Consider the following 21,667-nt stretch of genomic DNA (forward strand, 5'->3'; position numbering starts at 1 on the left):
TGATTGCCTTTTATGCGTTCAAATGAGAACTCATAGAACTCACATGCATAATTAACTCAATTGGAACGACACAGAAACAAGATAGTGTCAACACGATAGGTTGTAAACCTCAAGTCGTGTGCTAGTGATGAACGATAAGGTTTATTCTTGATTAGTTCTTGAAAAATTTCAAGACCATTAAGACTCCCACTGACTCCTTGACATATAAGATTCTCTTGTCAAGAAACATTTCTCGACAAACAAATATTCAAGAGTTAGTGTAGCTTTTATCAAGACAAAACATTTCACAAAATTGGTCATAGTTGGTCATTGTCTTACCCAAGACATCACAACTTTCCAATTTCAAATGTGCATTAATAAGAAAACCTTTTTCTAATTTCACATTTGATGAATGTTATAAACCTTCTTAAGACCTGTCATTCATTGTCACAATCTTAACTCTAAGACTTGGTTTTGGAATGAAGTATGATTGACTTATTGATTTAACCATTTCTTCAATTCTTGATTTCTCTTCTCAGACATACAATTGCACTAAGACTCACTTAGAGGATCAATTGAGATATGGTTCTAATCATTAAGACCTATTATAAAACATAATAAAAGGTACTTTCCCTTCTTCTTAGAATAGAGCAACTTTTATCTTTCTGCCTACTTGATTCTTCTTATTCGTTCTGCTATTGATTTAAACTCTTTCAATCAACTCGGAATTACACTTAATCTTATAAGTATACTCATATTTACTAAACCTTTAGTAAATCATGACGAATACTTGTGTCGCTCTTGTGGTGGACTTGATCAACATACAACCTTGTGTACTCGATCTCCTAGTCCTTCACTTGACACTTTGTCAACAAATTAGTCTAATTTCCAAATACGAAATTTCTCATTCATCATGCAACCAAGTTGTATGATTCCAAGTTTCTGTCCAATTGAAACTTGGGCGATGAGAAACTTTCCCTATTTGGTAAATTCTTGACATTTCCACAATTAACATAATTAAGAATCAAATCCATTATTGCTAATAATAGAAACTTACAAACATCAATTTTTCATACACGCCAGTGCAAGGATAAATAAATAAATAAAATCAAATTTTTATTTTATTGCGGAAAAATTTGTCCTTACAATGCAATTCATTGAAAAACTATGTTAATACATATTTCTAAGCAATCTATTCTAACTCTAAGTAGTAGCTCAAGATTCTAATCTTCAAGTAATGCAATCGAAATCCATTTCTTCACGATTAGATTCCGCTCACTTCTTCCCTTAAGCTTCCTCTCTTTTTCTTCGATCCTACAAGACATCGAAATGTGATCTTATCACATCATGTATTAAGAATCTAGAATAGGAACTTAAAAGAGTTAGTTAATGGATTTTACCTAAAGAAGAGCCATGCGTTTTGACTCTCCCATCTCTTAAATCTCATAGGTAAATAGGACGGCTTCGTCTCCAATGCCCCTTCTCTTGGCAATAAAAGCAAATTGACTCTTTTGGAACAGCACACGGAACTACTTCTGACTTTGCCTTTCTCTTATGATCAAAATTTTCGATAATGGCATGCCTTTCGTTTCCATTGCCTATATCCATAGAGGTCTGGAAGGCAGATCCACCAATCAACTTTGCTTTTCCAGTGCGCCAGATCATTGCTGATTCAGCAGCAATAAGCATATAGGTGAGATCGACGAGGGTTACGTCGTGGTTCTGTTGGAATAGTGTCTAAGGCTGCAACTATATTAGGCAAGTATTTGATCCGGTTGTGCATGGTCCTTTTGGGTTGCCTTCACCATAGCAACTTGATAGGATGATTTATTAAGAGAGCGTAAATATTATTAATATATTATGTGAATAATATAATGAATAATATATTTGTTATTTGATTAATATAAGTCATATAATTAATTAGAATTAATTTGGTGACTTAAAGAGATTAATTAAATCAAGGGGTATAAACTGTCAATTGTTTGATAGTTAAGCTTTAGACTGTAAATCCATTAGGATATGCTTTGGACGAATTCTAAGAGTATTAGGATAGCTAAAATCGTCCATATGCTTATCTATGGAATGGATTTGGATAGCCTTAAGAGAAGATTATCCAATTAGGGTTTTGGTTGTAACCCTTAAGGAGTCTACAAGTATAAATAGACCCCATGACATAGGGAATTCGACACCTCTGATTAAGCAAGAGAACTCTGGTCGAATTCCTCCCCTCTCCTCTCTCCTAAATCATTCTTATTGCTATTGGTGTTTGTAAGCCATTAGAGGAGTGACACTTGTGACTCTAGAAGCTCCAAGACCTCAAGATCAACAAGGAACTCAAAGGTATGATTCTATATCTGTTTCAATGTTGTTATTTAACCTAATTAGTCATTAGAAGTCTTGGATTCAAAGCATGTTTATTAGAAAGCCTAGATCCAAGCATTAGGGTTTTGCATGCGTACATAGGAAAGTTCTTATGGCTAAAACCCATCAGTGGTATCAGAGCCTAGCTTGGTTTTCTTTAAATTGTTGCTTGATTAACTGAAACAAACCTGCAAAATTCGATTTTTTGGTTTCTGAGTCACTGACTCGGCGAGTCCCAAGGTGGACTCGGCGAGTAGGCATGACTCGGCAAGTCCCCTTGTGAGTCCAGGCGTCAGGAATGACCAGATTCGGGATTTCTTTGTGTTTATCTTATGGAAACTTACATTAATCATAATAGATCAACCTAAATCCGAGTTTATGATATTTATGACTATTATCTTGATCTAGAAAAGGATATTTATCAACTAATTAAATATTTAATTTCCTTATATGATAATTAATTAATTATTTAACTATTTTGGTAATTATCTTTCAAAGAAATCTTGAATAAATCAAATATAGATAATTAGGATATTAATTGTTAATTAGAATTATTTGTTATTTGATCCTCCATGTTTTAAATGTTTAAAACCTACCCTCAAGTTTTGCAATTTATATTTGTGATTAAAAGTTTTAATTTAGACAACTTAAATTTCAAACCCTAGATTTTAAAAGTTTTAAAAATACAACCCTATACTAATATGATATTAGTAGAATAATATATATATGTATAACTAAATGCTAGTCTTACCGTTAGTAGGCCTCATTCACGAAGCCGATCTATAAGGTGGGTATAAGGTTGCGGCCTATAAAATGGCGCTTAATGGGTGTACACTCACACGCACCGCTTGCTTGATTGGTGGAGAGTCGTTAGCCGAACGGGTAGGATAGGGCAACCTCATTCTCTCATTAAAAGTATAATAAGAAATACAAAGTAACTACACATATTTTTCTAAAATTTCCCAATCCTAGTTACTTTAGGAAAAGTGAATTGATGCAATCCCATGAAATTACACTTTGCACCTTGCTAAGATGTTAGTGGAGCGTGTGTGGTTTACCGGCACACTAATTGGTTCTAAGCGAAGGTGGCGAGGGGTGATTCATTGTTTATCATAGTGCGATGGAGCGTGTGTGGTTTACCGGCATATCGAATAGGTGATTGTTACAATGAAGGCACCATGTGAATTTGCATGGTAATTCACACCCGCTTTGTGATCCTCGGCATCCCAGTCACAAACGAGAGGGGCATATCGAGATTTAAACATGCCATTGAATAGTTTCAATGTATCTCATCCGAACCTAGGAATTCTCAAAAACACTTAGGACTAATAGTTTAAGTTTTGTGATGGAGAATTAGTGAATCGTCATTCACTTACCTTCAATTTATTTGCATGTTAGATTACGGCATCCCTTTTCTAGTATGTAAATGTTATTGTTGGATCCTAGCCCTAATTTTCTTATTGGGTGATAATTAGGGATTCTTATTCTAATCTATCTTTGTCCTTTTCTAATTGTAGATGTCGAACGCAAACAACGCTGCTGCTAGTTCTTTCACGTTGATGAGCCTTTGCCAAAAGGTCACCTTCGATGGAACGAACTTTAGCGAATGGATAAGATACATTCGCACCATTGCTCGCTATGAGGATAAGGAGTATGTCCTCGATGAGAAGCTCGAGAAAATCAACCCCGAAGTTGCTACTCCCGCCGAAATCACCGCCTTTGAAACTCATGAGCGAGATGCAACGAAGGTACATTGCATCATGATCGCCACCATGAACTCCGAATTCCAAAAGTCCTACGAGGACATGTACCCGTACGAGATGCATCAAGACTTATTGGAGAGATACCACCAAAACGCAAGACAAGAGAGGTACGAGATTTTCACTAACATGATTTCCGCGAAGATGGGTCATGGAGAATCTCTTACCGTGCACTTGCAAAAGATGCAAAGGTATGTCGACCGCCTTCGCAAGTTAAATGTTGACTTCGGTGAGGATTTGGCGATCGACATGGTGCTTCACTCTTTGCCTCCGATGTACAACCAATTTAGGATGACCTACCACATGAATAAAGAAGAGGTCACCCTAAGCAAGCTCCAAGGTCTCTTGAGGGTTGCTGAGAGCAACTTCAAGGACAAGTCTGTTGCACCCACTCCCAATCCGCCCGCTGCTCCTGTCTTGGCTATTGGACAAGGGAAGGGAAAGAAGAGGAAAGCTTCATCGAAGAACTATCGCAAGGTGAAAGCCCGAGAAGGTGCCTCTTCTAGTGGGACCAAAGTTGATCCCGCTAAGCCCTGCTCTAACCCGAAGGAGGCAGAGTGCCACCACTGCCACAAGATAGGACATTGGAAGAGAAGCTGCCCGGATTACCTGCAAGCAATCAAAGAAGGAAAGATCAAGCCATCTTTCGCAGGTATATATACAACACTACTAGAAAAAAGGCCTTTTACGACGCTCATTGCGCGTCGTAAAAGGCTCAGACGACGCGCAAATGCGCGTCAAGGAAGGCCCTGTCATAAAGAGAGACGACGCGCTTTTGCGCGTCGTCTAGAGACGACGCGCATTTACGACGCTCATTTACGACGCGCAATTACGACGCGCGTTTACGACACGCAATGCGTATCAAGGAAAGCACTGTCATAAAGAAAGACGACACGCATTCTCCTGTCGTGACCTTACGACGCGCGTGTTAATGACACGCAATGTGTATCAAGAAAGCCCCTGTCAAGAAAGGCCATGTCATAAATGAAGATGACACACATTTTTGCGTATCGTAAATTTAAATGTTTAAAAAAAATATTTATATATTTATTAGTTTTTAAATTAAATTTTCATTTAATGTCTCATAATAAAAATAAAATACCATATACAAAAAATACAATACATTGCATAAAATTTAATGTCATACAATTCTATTTTCTTACAATATATAAATTAAATTTACATTGTTATTAAGAGGTTTTCCCTAACAATATAACCTAATACTACATTGCTATAATAAAGGGGCACCTTCTTGTTTCAGTAACTTGTCATTAAGGTGTCTGAAGAAGCTCTAAAACCCTTCATCATGTCTCTTAGCTTCAATATCAATCCCAACTCTTTATCAAGAACAACACGGAAATCCTACACAATAATCATGTCAGTTGTACAATATCAATATCAACTAATTAATAATACACATGGTATGTATGAGAGTGGAATCAACCATATTCAAATCAATATCAACTAATCAATAATCATGTCAGTTGTACAATATTAACTAATCAATAATCAATATCAACTAAACCACAACACAACTAACACAAAGATATTAGCCACTTTTTTTGCATCAGAAAACAAAATGAACTTAACAAACCTGCAAATCAAGAGAAGTCATGAATGACCCTGTATAAACTCTAAAAAAAGAAAGCAAGTAAAGTTAACAGATTAGATAAAGTACTAGACAAAAAAATACAAGAGTGAATTATTATAAATAAGAATAGAAGGAGCACCAATTTCATCCAAAACTTCCTGAACCTATATGTATCATCAAATTACCAAATTACCCATAAAATATTTAAAATAAATTAAAATTTTGTGATTTCCTTTTTGTAAATTAAAAAGTGAAAGGACCAAATGTGTAATTCCGGAAAATTAAAATTACAGGGACCATAAATGTAATTTATGCATACCTCCCAAAAGAGCTTAACTGTCCAGCTTCCTTCAGTGTAACCACCAGTGTACCGTGTGTTATTCCTCAAATCATCAACATCAAATGTCATGGTTTCCACCAGAAAGAAGCTTTTTTTTAATATTAAAAACTTTAGTTGATTTAATTAAAAAAATTAAGATAAATCAATTTAAGCAATACTTAATACCTGATTAAATTCACTGGCATTAAACTATTTCAATCAAGATGGGGATATAAGATATGTTAATCCTCTATAAAACGCATTTGAAAGTGGCAATACCTGTAAATAATTAGTGGCATCAAATATAGCAAATTTTGTTTCTTTTTCCGAAATGAAAGGGTAAAAAGGTCATTTTAGAGAGATGATTATACCTGTCGGTTAAGTTTATAATCTACCATAGCATATATATATTGCAACTTATTATCATTTGTGACAATGACATCTTTACCCCCAGTTTTAAGTTAAACAACATGTCGTTTTCCAGATAACTCTTCATTAACTGTAAAATCTAGACACATATCCTTCACATCACTATCATAATGCTGCAATAATATATCAAGAAAAGAAGAATGAATTATAAAGTTTGGGATCTAATGCTGACATCTCATCAATAAAGCTGTAACGACCTAGAAGCTTTTGTACAAAAACATGGGAGAAAGAATAATCTAGTAATTACTAATTAGTAAAAAGTAAATACCACTTAATTCCATCAGATGTGGCTATTGCAATATCTAAGTTTTGTGCAGTGAAAACTGAAATAGTGTAACCTCAAAACTCAAAAGTCCCTGGATTCTATAAATAATTAGATAGTAATTACTAATTAGCATGCATATATATACAATAAAGCTAAATCAATCAATAGTAATAGTAGTTGAGGTTTACCGAGTTATTTCAGCATGCCACAGTGGTAATATTGGTGCTTGACATACTACAAGAGTTACACCAGTAGGAACAGGGGAACAGCAGGAACTGGAACATTGGAATACAACCTATAGGATCTTCTGTTTCCACCTTAAACTTGTCATTGTCGCTTCTGATTCGAACAAATTGAAGCTTTATATGATTGGAGAAGGAGCTAAAGGAGAATGAACCTTCAAATATGTTATGACTAAAATCAATGTACTCACAAAAATTGTTTGAAGAAATATCAAACAACTTAAGAGATGTTGTTACTAAGATCCAATTCACCGAGATTCTTCGACTCACAGAACCCTGTCAAACGACAAAAATAAAAATAAAAAAATATGCGTAAGCCATGAAACTCAAAAGGTAATTAAGTTATAAAAGATTAACCTTCAAGAAATATATTACTTGCATTTTCATGGTCATACAAGTTCAAAAAGATTAAGCATCAAGGAAAGGACCAAAGGTAATGTTACAAAATACTCACAAAAATGAAATGTGCATGCTTTAGATATATAACTTACCATGATTTGATAATGAGCCATTAAGATTATTGTGAGCGAATGGGACAGCTCTTAGGGAAGATAATGCATGTATTGCTGAAGGGATGCTCCCAATAAGACTGTTAGAACTCAAATCCAAGACCTCAAGATGGTGGAAAGATGCAAAAGCTGGATGACAACAAGAGAGTGTTACAAGTCATGTATTATTGACGATTGAAGCTAGATAAGGTCCCACCTCTGTAATATTTAGCTGTTTAGTTGCAGCATCAACAAGCCTTGATTCACTCCCCCCTAAAAGTTACAAAAAGAAATATAAAAAACAAACATTTTTCAGAAACTGTTTAATCTAGAAAAGGGTTTTGTGTATACTAAAGTTGTGCAACATAAACCAGCAAGAGAATCAAGATACTTTTTCCCATTTATGTCATACACATATGAACCCTATCATAACAAGAATCAAACCTTTTTCACAATAGACATAGAATATACGAAATTCCAATACTTATAAATGTTAATAATCTTTACCTCAGATTTATCTATTACCAATGGATGCAATTCATCAGGCTGCCATCTAGCAGTGAAAGGAGCCAACATGTCATGTCCCTTATACCTAATATTGGAATAGAAGCAATCAGAAAACGATTTTTTTAAAAGAAATCCAATATTTTGAGGCATAGTATTAAAGATGCATTGCTATAACATACCCCTTACGATCAACTGCAGAATCATCAGTTTGTACAGCTTCTATACTAGTCCACCTCACCATCACACTTCTAGAACCTCCAACATTTTTTCTATGTGAACCAATCTATAACATATAACATCTTATTAAATTCAAATCATTAGAGTTGTAATCATAAAGCCTGTTTTCATCTGAGTGTCAGTAACTACAAGTCACATGAAGCAATGGAAAAAAAAGTAAGTGGAAAATACGCTATGAATTATGAAAACAAACAAGTTATAAACTTTCATACTTTTTCAATGCTAAAAATTTAATAGCTTCTCTATTTATTTAGATAAACAGGTCCCGCGCCCCAAGGAAATTTCAATGTTTCATAAGCTATTAGGTTTAATTATGATGGAGAATATAAATCTAGCCGATATCATATTAGCAGAATACTAATTTTAACAAGGATCATATATAGTTCAATAACATATATTCCTGATTTAATTCGTGTATTAAACTGATTTTGATTCTGATTGTGTGCATGAATGGGAGGAATAACTAATAAGAGGGCCTAACCTGTGATGCAGCCCTTCGAAATAGATTACTCATCTTCTCCTATATTTTAGTGAAAAAGCTCCAAGAATCAAGTGAATGTTAAAAAAAATCAATATTGATATCCCTTTTGTACGCCCTTAAAACTTGATAGAGACATAAACTTGATAGAGATAGAAAGGGAGTCAACATGGAGAAAGAGAGTATGTCGATTGTCGACCATGTGGTGTGATGTTTATAGTTGGCTTTTAATAATCGAAATCAGATAAAGATCGGATCGGAGATGTTGAGTTTCATCCTGTTGAGCAACTCGGTTTCATGGGAGTCGCATATTAGGTAACAGGGAGAAGAACGATGGTAAGCTCAACATACCTTTGTGTAACCAGAAGAGGAGAATCGAACCCGTCAATCGGATGTTGGTGATGTTGTGTTTGTTCACATATAACAAATTTACCCCCACATCCAACACTTTGAGAATAAACAATATTGAACCAATTAACGAACCTTAGAGAGTTTATCGCCACCAAGATGATGCAGATGCACGAAAAAAACCAGAATCCTTTTTTCTTGATTGAGAAGATGAAGTTGAGGGATGAATGAGAAGTCGTGTTCCCCTAATTTGCTGAATGGATGAAGAAATAGGACCAAGGATAGAAGCACAACTAGACTAGGGTTTGTAACGTGGGGAGTCATTGTAGATGGAGTAGGGTAGAGGTGAAGAGGAGTGAGCGGGGTACTTCAAAATTTTGGGGGATTTTCCATGTTTCTAGTGGTGGCGGCTGCTAGGTTTTACAGAGAGTAGCAGGGGAGAAAATGAAAGAAGATATTACTATTTCAAATGTGTTATGTTTGATTAGGGTTTGCAAATAGAAGGAAGTGAAAGTCGATCGGAGAAGAAGGGGTTTGCAGAGAGAAAGAAGGGAGAGAATGAAGTCGATTTGGCGGGTGTACAGAGTAGAGAGGAAGAGGAAGCGGGTGTTCAAAATTTTGGGGGATTTAGTTTCCCCCCTGAGTCCCAGAAACGCACGTTTTTAAAATTATAAAGTGACATTTGTAGAGGACGCCCTTTTTATTATAGGTGCCCTCCGTGTTTTTAATATTTTTACATGAGACACTAATTTAAGGGCACTCAGTAATGCGCGACCTAAATCCTTAAAATTTTTGAAGAGATGACACTTTTTTAATGTCGCTCTCTAATGCGTAACATAAATCAAAGAGCGTCGTGTTTTGCGCGTCGTAAAAGGCCTTTTTTCTTGTAGTGCAATCAAATCTAACGATTCTAATCATGCTATTTCTTGGGTTCTTGATACCGGTTGTGGTTATCACATTTGTTCTAATGTGCAGGGACTAAGAAGAAGTAGGGATGTGGAGCAAGGAAGGATCAATCTAATCATGGGGAACAGAAGATCGTCGCCTGTGACCAAGATTGGAGTGTATTCCTTAGTGCTTAGGAATAGTTTAGTTTTAGATTTGAACAATTGTTGCTATTCGCCAGAAATGGCAAGAAACATCATTTCATTTAATGGTTTATATAGACAAGGATTTAGATTTTCTTTTAATAATGAGAATGGTTCTATTTTGGCTTATCTAAATGGTGTCTTTTACTTTGAAGCTATACCATGTAATGGAATATATGAAACTGTTATGATTGTTGATAACTTAGGAAATGATGTTTTGAATATTGATTCTTCCACTAGTATGGATAAAGCATCCTTGTGGCATTGTCGTCTTGGACATGTCAACAAGAAACACATAGCCCAACTCCAAAAGGATGGAGTGTTGGAGTCATTCGACCTTAGGGAAGATGACACATGCGAGTCTTGTTTGCTTGGAAAGATGACTAAGTCGCCCTTCACGAGTACATGTGAAAGGGGCGAGGGTCTATTGGACCTAATACATACCGATGTGTGTGGACCGTTTAGATCAACCACGAAGGATGGGAACCGCTTCTATGTGACTTTTACCGATGACTATAGTAGATATGGGTATATCTACTTAATCAAGCAAAAGTCAGACACCTTTGAAAAGTTCAAAGAGTTCAAGAATGAAGTGGAGAATCAATTGGACAGGAAAATCAAGATGCTTCGATCCGATCGAGGAGGAGAGTACCTAAGTCTTGAATTCCACGATTATCTCAAGGAGTGTGGAATAGTTTCACAATTGACGCCTCCTAGGACACCGCAGTTGAATGGTGTGGCAGAAAGGCGTAATCGAACCTTATTGGATATGGTTCGCTCTATGATGAGTCGTGCTTCGTTACCAATCTCTTTTTGGCGGTATGCCTTAGAGACTGCCGCCCATATCCTTAACCGAGTCCCTACTAAGAAGGTTGCCAAAACACCTCACGAGATGTTGACAGGGAAAGCTCCCTCGTTGGCACATATCAAGGTTTGGGGTTGCGAGGCTTTCGTAAGACGAGATACTCACGACAAGCTTGAACCTCGAAGTGAGCGATGTATTTTCATCGGCTACCCGCAGACATCCTTTGGATATCTCTTCTATAGACCGAAGGATAATGTAGTCTTCGTTGCGAGGAGAGGAGTTTTCCGAGAGCGAGAACTCATAAGCCAAGGAGACAGTGGGAGGCAAATCGAACTTGAAGAGATTCAAGAATCGATAGATGAAGGAACCTCTACCGCTGGTGTTCAACCCGAGGAGGAAACTCCGGTTGAACCGATTGACGAATCCTTACCTCTTAGACGTTCCGATAGAGTTAGAGTTCATCCCCAGTTTCATGGCTTTCATATTACTACCGAAGGGGACACGTATATTAGTGATGGTACACTAGTATACCTTGATGAACCTAATAGCTATAAGGAAGCCATGGCAGGCCCGGAGTCTGTAAAGTGGAAAGAGGCAATGGATAGCGAGATCCAATCCATGTATGATAACCAAGTTTGGAATTTGGTTGATCACATGCCCGGACGCAAGACCGTTGGGTGCAAATGGATCTTCAAGAAGAAGACCGACGTGGATGGGAACGTACACACATATAAAGCGCGATTGGTCGCGAAGGGCTTTACTCAAACTCCCGGAGTTGACTATGATGAGACCTTCTCACCAGTTGCGAAGATTAAATCTATAAGAGTGATGCTAGCAATTGCCGCGTTTCATGATTATGAGATTTGGCAAATGGATGTCAAGACCGCTTTCCTTAATGGAAAGTTGGCTGAGGATGTTTACATGGCTCAGCCAGAGGGGTTTGTGGATCCGAAGCATCCAGATAGAGTGTGTAAGCTTGAGAAGTCCATTTATGGACTTAAGCAAGCGTCTCGCAGATGGAATCTTTGCTTCGATGAGAAAGTCAAAGAGTTTGGATTTGTACGAAGCGAAGACGAATCTTGTGTATATGTCAAAGCCAGTGGGAGTATAGTAAGCTTCCTCGTTCTATATGTCGATGACATTTTACTCATAGGAAACGACATCCCGACTCTGCAGGAAGTTAAGTCCTGGCTCGGGAAGTGCTTCGTTATGAAGGACCTCGGAGAGGCTTCTTACATTTTGGGAATAAGGATAGTAAGAGAAAGAAGTAAGAGACTAATTGGACTTAGTCAGAATACTTACTTAGAGAAAGTACTAAAACGTTTTAGTATGGAAAACTCAACAAAGGGAGAACTACCGATACAAAGTAATGCCAAATTAAGTAAGACTCAAAGTCCGAGTACCGAAGCTGAAATAGCAGAAATGAGCCGAGTACCATATGCTTCCGCAGTTGGCTCAATCATGTACGCTATGACTTGTACTCGCCCTGATGTAGCCTTCGCCTTGAGCATGGTTAGCAGATATCAAGGGAATCCTGGCAAAGCACATTGGATTGCGGTGAAAAACATCCTTAAGTACCTTCGGAGGACGAAGGAATGGTTCTTAGTCCTCGGAGGGAGTGATGACTTGAAGGTGCGAGGGTATAGTGACGCCAGTTTTCAGACCGACAGGGACAACTACCGTTCGCAGTCAGGCTGGGTCTTTACCCTAAATGGAGGAGCAGTGACATGGAAGAGTTCCAAGCAGGAAACCGTAGCTGATTCAACGTGCGAATCAGAGTACATTGCAGCGAGCGAAGCGTCGAAGGAGGCAATATGGCTGAAGAACTTCATCGGTGATCTTGGAGTCATACCTGCCATAAAGGAGCCCATGGAGATTTTCTGTGATAATGAAGGAGCGGTTGCCTTAACCAAGGAACCGAGAGATCATGGTAGATCAAGACATATCGACAGAAAGTATCACTTCATTAGACATCGTGTAGAAGAAGGACAACTCGTAGTGAAGAGGATATCATCAGAAGATAACCCAGCAGATCCGCTTACGAAGGGACTGAGTAGGGTTAAGCACTTGCAGCATGCTAGGAGTATTGGGCTGAAAGATGATATTAGCGTAGATTAGATAGAATTTGAAACGTGTAATAGATAAATGTAATTGACATTTGATGATTAAATAAAGGAGTTTTATTTATGAGTAATGTTACTATCTTATGTTAATTGTTTACCTATTGTTTCACTTTGCATGTTTTGACTTCCAGAATAATTGAGTTTATTAGGAATAATCGAATTATTCAAATGGTCCACAATCGTTTATATGTTGGGAGTAGATATGAATGAAGGTTGTCATGAATTGGTGTGTAGAATGTCTAAATGGTGTTAGACATAGCAAAGGATTGCTGCAATGTTCATGAGTGCTTATGAACTAGTTTTGAGCATTGGAATAAACCCGCGCTTGCTGGAATGACCTTATGGAATACGATATAAAAGGTGATCGCAAGACGATAATATCATATAGTCTTAAAACCTAGATATATGGTTTATTATTTGTTAATTGATTGTACATTGATAATACGAAAACGCATCAGTAACTTGGTGTTATAAAACGTATTGTTGTGTATAGTTGGTAAATGAATAAGTAAATGCATATAAGTCGAAGTTTATCTGTAACTTTTATCTTAGAAGGTAAAAGCGATATCTCGGCCGCTCGATGATTTGATTTGACTTATGTGCCGGGCCCGGTCAGAACTGAATTGATGTGTTCGATTAAGTTCTATGTCAAATAAATCAGAGATCGAGAAACCTAAATGCTTGACTAACCATTCCATAGGATTGTCAGCATGATATCTAACAGAGGACTGTACGTTCCCTTATCTAAAGGACAAGATTGATTAGATCAGAGTTGACAGCGTCTTTGAGAGCTACGATTGCAAACCCAATTGTACTTATATAGTTACTAGACTTATCCAAGTGGGAGACTGTTGGAATAGTGTCTAAGGCTGCAACTATATTAGGCAAGTATTTGATCCGGTTGTGCATGGTCCTTTTGGGTTGCCTTCACCATAGCAACTTGATAGGATGATTTATTAAGAGAGAGTAAATATTATTAATATATTATGTGAATAATATAATGAATAATATATTTGTTATTTGATTAATATAAGTCATAGAATTAATTAGAATTAATTTGGTGACTTAAAGAGATTAATTAAATCAAGGGGTATAAACTGTCAATTGTTTGATAGTTAAGCTTTAGACTGTAAATCCATTAGGATATACTTTGGACGAATTCTAAGAGTATTAGGATAGCTAAAATCCATATGCTTATCTATGGAATGGATTTGGATAGCCTTAAGAGAAGATTATCCAATTAGGGTTTAGGTTGTAACCCTTAAGGAGTCTACAAGTATAAATAGACCCCATGACATAGGGAATTCGACACCTCTGATTAAGCAAGAGAACTCTGGTTGAATTCCTCCCCTCTCCTCTCTCCTAAATCATTCTTATTGCTATTGGTGTTTGTAAGCCATTAGAGGAGTGACACTTGTGACTCTAGAAGCTCCAAGACCTCAAGATCAACAAGGAACTCAAAGGTATGATTCTACATCTGTTTCAATGTTGTTATTTAACCTAATTAGTCATTAGAAGTCTTGGATTCAAAGCATGTTTATTAGAAAGCCTAGATCCAAGCATTAGGGTTTTGCATGCGCACATAGGAAAGTTCTTATGGCTAAAACCCATCAGGTTCATCATATAGTACTCTCTTACGAACTCACTATATGAGTCAGGAAGTGACTGAAGAACCCAGTCAACAACTAGCTCCTCACAGACAACATATCCTAACATTCTTAACCTATCAATGTGTGACTTCATCTCTAGGATGTGTGCACATACTGACTTTCCTTCTTCATGTTTACTTGCCAAAAGGGCTTGAGTGAGTTTGAACTTTTCAATCTTTTGAACTTGTGGGTTAGGGAGAATAATAGGAGGAGGTGGAGGAAGTGAAGCATGATCTCGTGTTCCTCGATCGAATCGTGGAATATCATCTTCATGTGAAAATCTTGTTCCACGGGATTTAGGAAGACCATAGTTATCATACTTTGACATCTATAAAACGGGAGAAAAATTAAATTCAAGTTAGTTGATTGATTGAGTCCTTAATAAAAATCACCTAAATGAGATATTAAGGCTAGGACCCAACACAATACTCTACAACCTAGAAAAGGGATGCCGTAATCTAGTTGCAGAATATTTGAAGGTAAGTGAATGATGATTCACTAATTTCCACCATGAAAAACGAAAAAAAATTTAAATTTTAAATCTATTAAAAATTCCTAGATCTTTTGAGATTCATTGAACATTTCAACATGTTTAAATCTCGATATGCCCCTCTAGTTTGTGACTGGGATACCGAGGATCACAAAGCGGGTGTGAATAACCATGCAAACTTACATAGTGCCCCCACATGTTACAGTCACCTATTCGATGTGTCGGTTAACCACACACGCTCCACCGAACTATGACAAACATTGAGTCACCCTTTGCTACCTTTTCTTAGAACCATTTAGTGTGCCGGTTAACCACACACACTCCATTAACGTCTTCACAAGGGTACAAAGTGTAATTTCATGGAATTGCATCAATTCACTTTTGCCTAAATTAACTAAGATTGGGAATTTGTAAAAACATTTAGTTACTTTTGTACTTCATTATACTTATAATGGAAGGTTTCTGTCCTATCCTACCCGATCGGCTAACGACCCTCCACTAGTCAAGAGTGCGGTGGGTAAGAGTACACCCCTTATAGACCAGCTTCGTGAATGAGGCCTACTAACGGTAAGACTGACTGTTTACTCATATATATATATATAATACTAGACTTTTAATTTTATATATAGTATAGGGTGTATTTTATACTTTTAAAATACTAGGTGTTCAAATTTAATAATTATACTTTTAATTTAATTAAATTGTAAACCAAAACTTTATGGGTTTATTAAATCTCTCTTAATTATACACTTTAATTAATTAATAAAACCATAAGGGTGTGATTCGAACTTTTCAAAACAATTCTAGGGTTTTAGAATTTAACATTTCTAAATTAAACTTTTAATCAACTTTTAAATTCAAAAACATGACGGCATGTTTTGAAACATTTCAAAACATTAGGGTTTTAACTATTTAAATTTCAAAACAAAACCTTTAAGTTCAAATTTAAACCATAAAACTTACATGGGCACAACATAAACTTTTTCACAACACAAGGATCAAATAACAAATAATAGAAATTAAACAATTAATTTTGTCATTATCTATATTTGATCTAATTTCAATTTCTTGCAAGATAAGTTACCCAATTAATATAAATAATCAATCTTTAATCATATAAGGAAGTTATTATCTAATCAATTGGTAATTATCTCTTGTTTAATCAAGGATATACTCAAATATAAGATAAAATTCGAATATTAAAGACCCAAAATAGTTAAGGCAAGTATCCTCAAGAAAAACATCAAGAAATCCTGAAATCTGCTCTTAATTACGCTCGAACTCGCCAAGTTCCTCTATGGACTCGCCGAGTCCACATTGGAACTCGTCGAGTTCATCAGTCAGGGAGCCAAAAAATTGATTTTGAAGCTTGAACAAATAACCAAGGCATCAATACAATAGAAACCAATCAAGGTTCTGATACCGCTGAAGGGTTTTAGCCATAAGAACATCCTATGTGCTCATGCAAACCCTAATGCTTGGATCTAGGTTTCTCTATTGTACATGAAATTCATCCAAGACTTTAAACCCTAGATCTAGCATACTATTAATCATATTAACATAAGAATGGGTTTTAAATCTTACCTTGATTGTTATGTAGCAATAACAATCTCAAATCCTCCTTGTAATGGCTTTAGAAAGCTTAGAGTCACAAGTGTCACTCCTCCAATGGCTCACAAACACCAAGAGCAAGAGGATGAAGAATAAGGAGAGAGGAGGCTACCCAAAAACGTCCAGAACCCTAGAGGAACTCTGAGCCACGTTTTTGGGGCTTAAGGGTACTATATATACATGTAGGCTATTAGGGTTTTCAACTAGGAAACCCTAATTTGACTGCTTAATCCCTAAGCAGCCCATGGACCCTTTTAGAATATACCTTGGACGATATCTAATGGGTTTCCCCATAGAATTCGTCCAACCTATTATTCCAAGGTGATCCATATCCCAAATGCAATTATCTTATAATTACAGTTCCAGTCCCTTAAGTTTAATTAATCTCTTTTAGCCACAAAATTAATTATCAATTAATTCTTGGCTAATATTAATTAAACAATATGATTTCTACTTTAATATATTATTCTCATAATATATTAATAAATCATAATTAATCATTTATCTTCATAATTCATCCTGTCAAGTTGCTTTGGTGAAGGCAACCCAAAAGGACCATGCACCATCGGGTCAAGTACATACCAAAAATACTTATGGACTTAGACACTAATCAAACAGTACTTGCTTTAAATAATCAAAGAATCAAATACATGGAAAAGCTTATGAAATCGGGGTACAACAAGTATAAAAGTATGTTGGAGAAAGATACAGAAGCGTATGACAGGCTCGATCCATTGTAGAAATTGGCTATGATGAATGAAGTGAAGGAACTATGTTATGTTGTTTTATTTTGTTTTAGTATTGTTTGTTTTGAGGAAACAGTTTATCATGGTAGGATGGTTTATGTTGAAAGACTTTTGGTAACATGATTTCTTTTGGTCTAGGTATTTTGTTTGGGGAACTATGTTAATGTGTTTTATTCTGTTCTAGAAGTGTTTGTTTTCGGGAAACAGTTGAATGTGAATGATGTTTGTTCTAGTAGTTTTTTTTGGAAAGCGTTAGTATTTGATAGATGTTGGAATGTGTATATGGATATGAAAATTATGAAAATATGCAATGTGTTGAAAGATGGTTTGTAATGTACAGGTAAGTTTTGTTTTTCAAGAATGTAATTATGATATGCATTTGTTGTGGAAGTTTGATACAAGTTAGTATACACATTAATCGTGGAAAAGAATTGTTATAATTATCTGTACATTATATTCTAAAAGAATAAAAGTACTTGATTACAAGTGGTAGAACGTATGAAGATTATGATTTTCCATGTTTGTTTCAATGTTATATTTCAGATAGGATACACATTAATCGTGGATAAGAATTGTTAGAATTATAAGAACATCATATTCTGAAAGAATACAATAAGTTGATTACAGGTGCTAGAATGTATGAAGATTATGTTATGACAAATTAGGATACACATTAATCGTGGATAAGGATTGTTAGAATTATCTGTACATAATGTTCTGAAAGAATATATAATAACTTATGTTGCAAGTGGTAGAATGTATGTACATTATGTTCTTCCATGTTTGGCTAAAGATATGCATTTTTTTTGTTCGTTACATAGTAGTGTTTTTCACGGGTCTTAAATTTATAAAATATCGAAATGGTTGTCAATCTTATGAAAGAATGTATGTAAAATGGAATACCTATAAAAATATGTTAAGATTTTTTATTTCCGGTATTAAATTGTTTTGTCAGAATTGACGTAAATGGCTTAAAGTTAAGTGTGTTTAATGTGATTAGGAAAAATTGTGTTTTGGTGGAATGAAAAAAACTAATGGAAATAGTGATTGTACATAGTTATAAAGTTTGGGAAACAAGCTTGGATAAAGAACTAAAACAAAGTATGCAAAAGTGTATAACAATATATGACAATTATATTAAAGACTGTGAAATTTGTAAGCAATATCAGAACTAAATGTGAAACAAAAAAGTTTTACTGTAATATAATATTAAGAAAAACTACATATAAAGCATACTACTTAGACACGTTTTTTAAGAGGACAGTTTTTTTTATCATGGTTATCCATCTGTTTACATAAAGCACACTTTCGCTTAGGCTTTGAACTTACTTTTTCCAGCATTTCTTTTTTTGATTTTAATCTCTTACCACAACTGCCAGGTCCCTTATTACGATTATCTGATGGATTCTTAATATCGGGAACATCATTAGTTAATTCTACACCTATAATTTGGTTGTAGAATGATTCTCTTGATGGCATCTCAAGGGCTAGACAATCATCTAAAAAAATTTTCTTCAGCTTATTCAACTCTTCAAGGTATGACTTTAACTTTGATGCATCATGGCTTAAAAATGAAACGCAGTGATCTACATTTGAGAAAATTTCAATAGTCGTCATGTCAGAGTTAGAGTTTAGCAAAGAATTAGAAAAACGCCTTTTAAGCAATTCTGTTGGAATAACATCCCGACGACACCGTCTCATAATGTATTCTTCAAGAATTTGTTCAATACTGTAGTACTTAAAGACACAGAATATGTGCCTACACAAAAGACCGACATGTTCAAAATACATGCAGGTACATTTGTATGAACCATCTATTGTTGAGTGTGTAACCTTGAATATGTATGATAAAATATGAATTTTAGTTATAAAGTCTTGTTGTGTGATTAAAAAAAATAATTATATAATGAAGTAATAACATACCATGTAATGGGTATCCTCTGTAAGACAATCGTAATGGTATTCCTCAAGTTTGTCATCAACAACAGGACTTGATGGTTGCCTTGTGGTTATGTTCTTTTGCTTCTCCGATACAATAATAGTGTCAACACCATTATTAGAAGTAACACTCATTTGGAAACAAGTATTATTAGAATCTAAAATCTCTTTCTGCACCTGATAATTTTTTTTACGAGTGTAGACCTTTGAAGCATGTGGTTCAATTGGACTAGATGTGATGAATCTAGGAAGTGTTGTAGAGGCGTTGTAGCTTTCCAGTGTAGAGGCGTTGTAGCTTTCCAGTGTTGTTTATCTGATGAGATTTAAGTTGCATATTTTAAATATTAATATTTGGATTTAAATTACATCCTCATTTTTATTAATCTGAATTTCATAAAAATCTGTAACTGCAAATGTATCTATGACTTATTGATATATCTTAAGTCTATTGTTTTCTTTTTATTTATATAATAATGATATTGTTGACTCTGCCTTTAGTTGTTTTGACCAGGTTGCCCTCATACTTGCAGGGATGGGTTTGCCTCTAACCTAATAAGCTTTATATTTATTCAGGGACTATACAAATCCTATGCTTCCTGTTGCATCTTCAACAATAGATGCTACTGGTCAGGTAAAGTCATTAATCTTTATAACAGCTTGAAGGAATGTTTTGTAAAATTACTCAACTTTTTTGTTGTATTTTATATTTGTACTTGTATTATGCTTACTAGCTTGGCAACATTGTTGATCCTAGACAACACCTATTATGAAGGTAGGCCACTCTCCGGTTGTATTTTTCACATAATTGACAAGGAGTTGTTGTATGTATTCAGACTAGGCTTAGAGCAACGGTTGCAAGAGATGAGTTCAGAAGAAGAAGAAACAAGGCTGCAACTATAGTTCAGGTACTATAGATGAATTATGCTTGTAAAGTATTTAAGAAAATGATTAGAAACAAGGGTGAATTTGTACAGATTAGTTAGCTACTTGCAGGTTGATCTTGAATAAGCAAAGGGGCAATGGATTGTATTTTTTGTATCTAATTCATTTGTAAATTTTTGTTACAACTTCTATTGATTTGTTTTATCTTTTTATGGAACGATTATTTGCATGACATTAAATTTATGCAATGGATTCTATTTTTTGTATATGATATTTTATTTTTCTATTATGAAACATTAAATACAAATTTAATTTGAAAATAAGTAAATCTATTAATAATATATTTTTTTAAACATTTAAAATTATGATACGCAAAAATGTGTGTCATCTTCATTTATGACATGGCCTTTCTTGACAGGGGTTTTCTTGATACGCATGGCGTGTCATTAACATGCGCGTCGTAAGGTTACGACACGCGAATGCGTGTCATCTTCCTTTATGACAGGGCCTTCCTTGATACGCATTGTGTGTCGTAAACAAGCGTCGTAAACGAGCGTCGTAATTGCGCGTCATAAATGAGCGTCGTAAATGCGGATCGTCTATAGCCGACGTGCAAAAGCGCGTTGTCTCTCTTTATGACAGGGCCTTCCTTGACGTGCATTTGCGCGTCGTCTGAGCCTTTTACGACGTGCAATGAGCGTCGTAAAAGGCTGTTTTTCTAGTAGTGATAACACCCTCAAATGTCATCATAAACATTAAAAGATAAGAACCAGTAAGGGCGTTGTTCTAAAACGACCAATTTTGGCCTTCCGACAATGATGTCGTTCTCATAAGACTAGACATCAGTATGTCCTTGAAAAATGCAGGTACCCAACGTCTACGCAACCCAAACATCTCTTGCATCCACTTGTTATTTGAAATGTTAAACTCATGTAAACAAGATTTTCATGCCTTTTCAAAATCATGTGGTTCCAGCCTAGAATTCCAAATTATAGAGTGAAAACGTTTTCGAAAAGTTGAGTTTGTGGCTAGCTGTGATTTATCTGAATATAAATAAAAAATATAGATTGGTATAAAATATATAATCGTGGTATACAATGAATGAAGGGTATGAATGGTATAAACATAAATTCTAAAAGAATTTAGAATAATATTCTAGCAGAACAACCTTTTAATTGTAATTTTGTCATATCATTTGTTCTGAAAGAATTATATTCTGATTGAACGATATGTACTAACAAGGTAAACATAGTGACATTGTTTTGAATATAAAAAAAAATATTCACCTTGTTTGACAGTTTTTTGTAATATGCCACATACAAAACATGTGT

This window comes from Lactuca sativa, chromosome 4 (assembly GCF_002870075.4).
Source record: "Lactuca sativa cultivar Salinas chromosome 4, Lsat_Salinas_v11, whole genome shotgun sequence".
Taxonomy (NCBI): domain Eukaryota; kingdom Viridiplantae; phylum Streptophyta; class Magnoliopsida; order Asterales; family Asteraceae; genus Lactuca; species Lactuca sativa.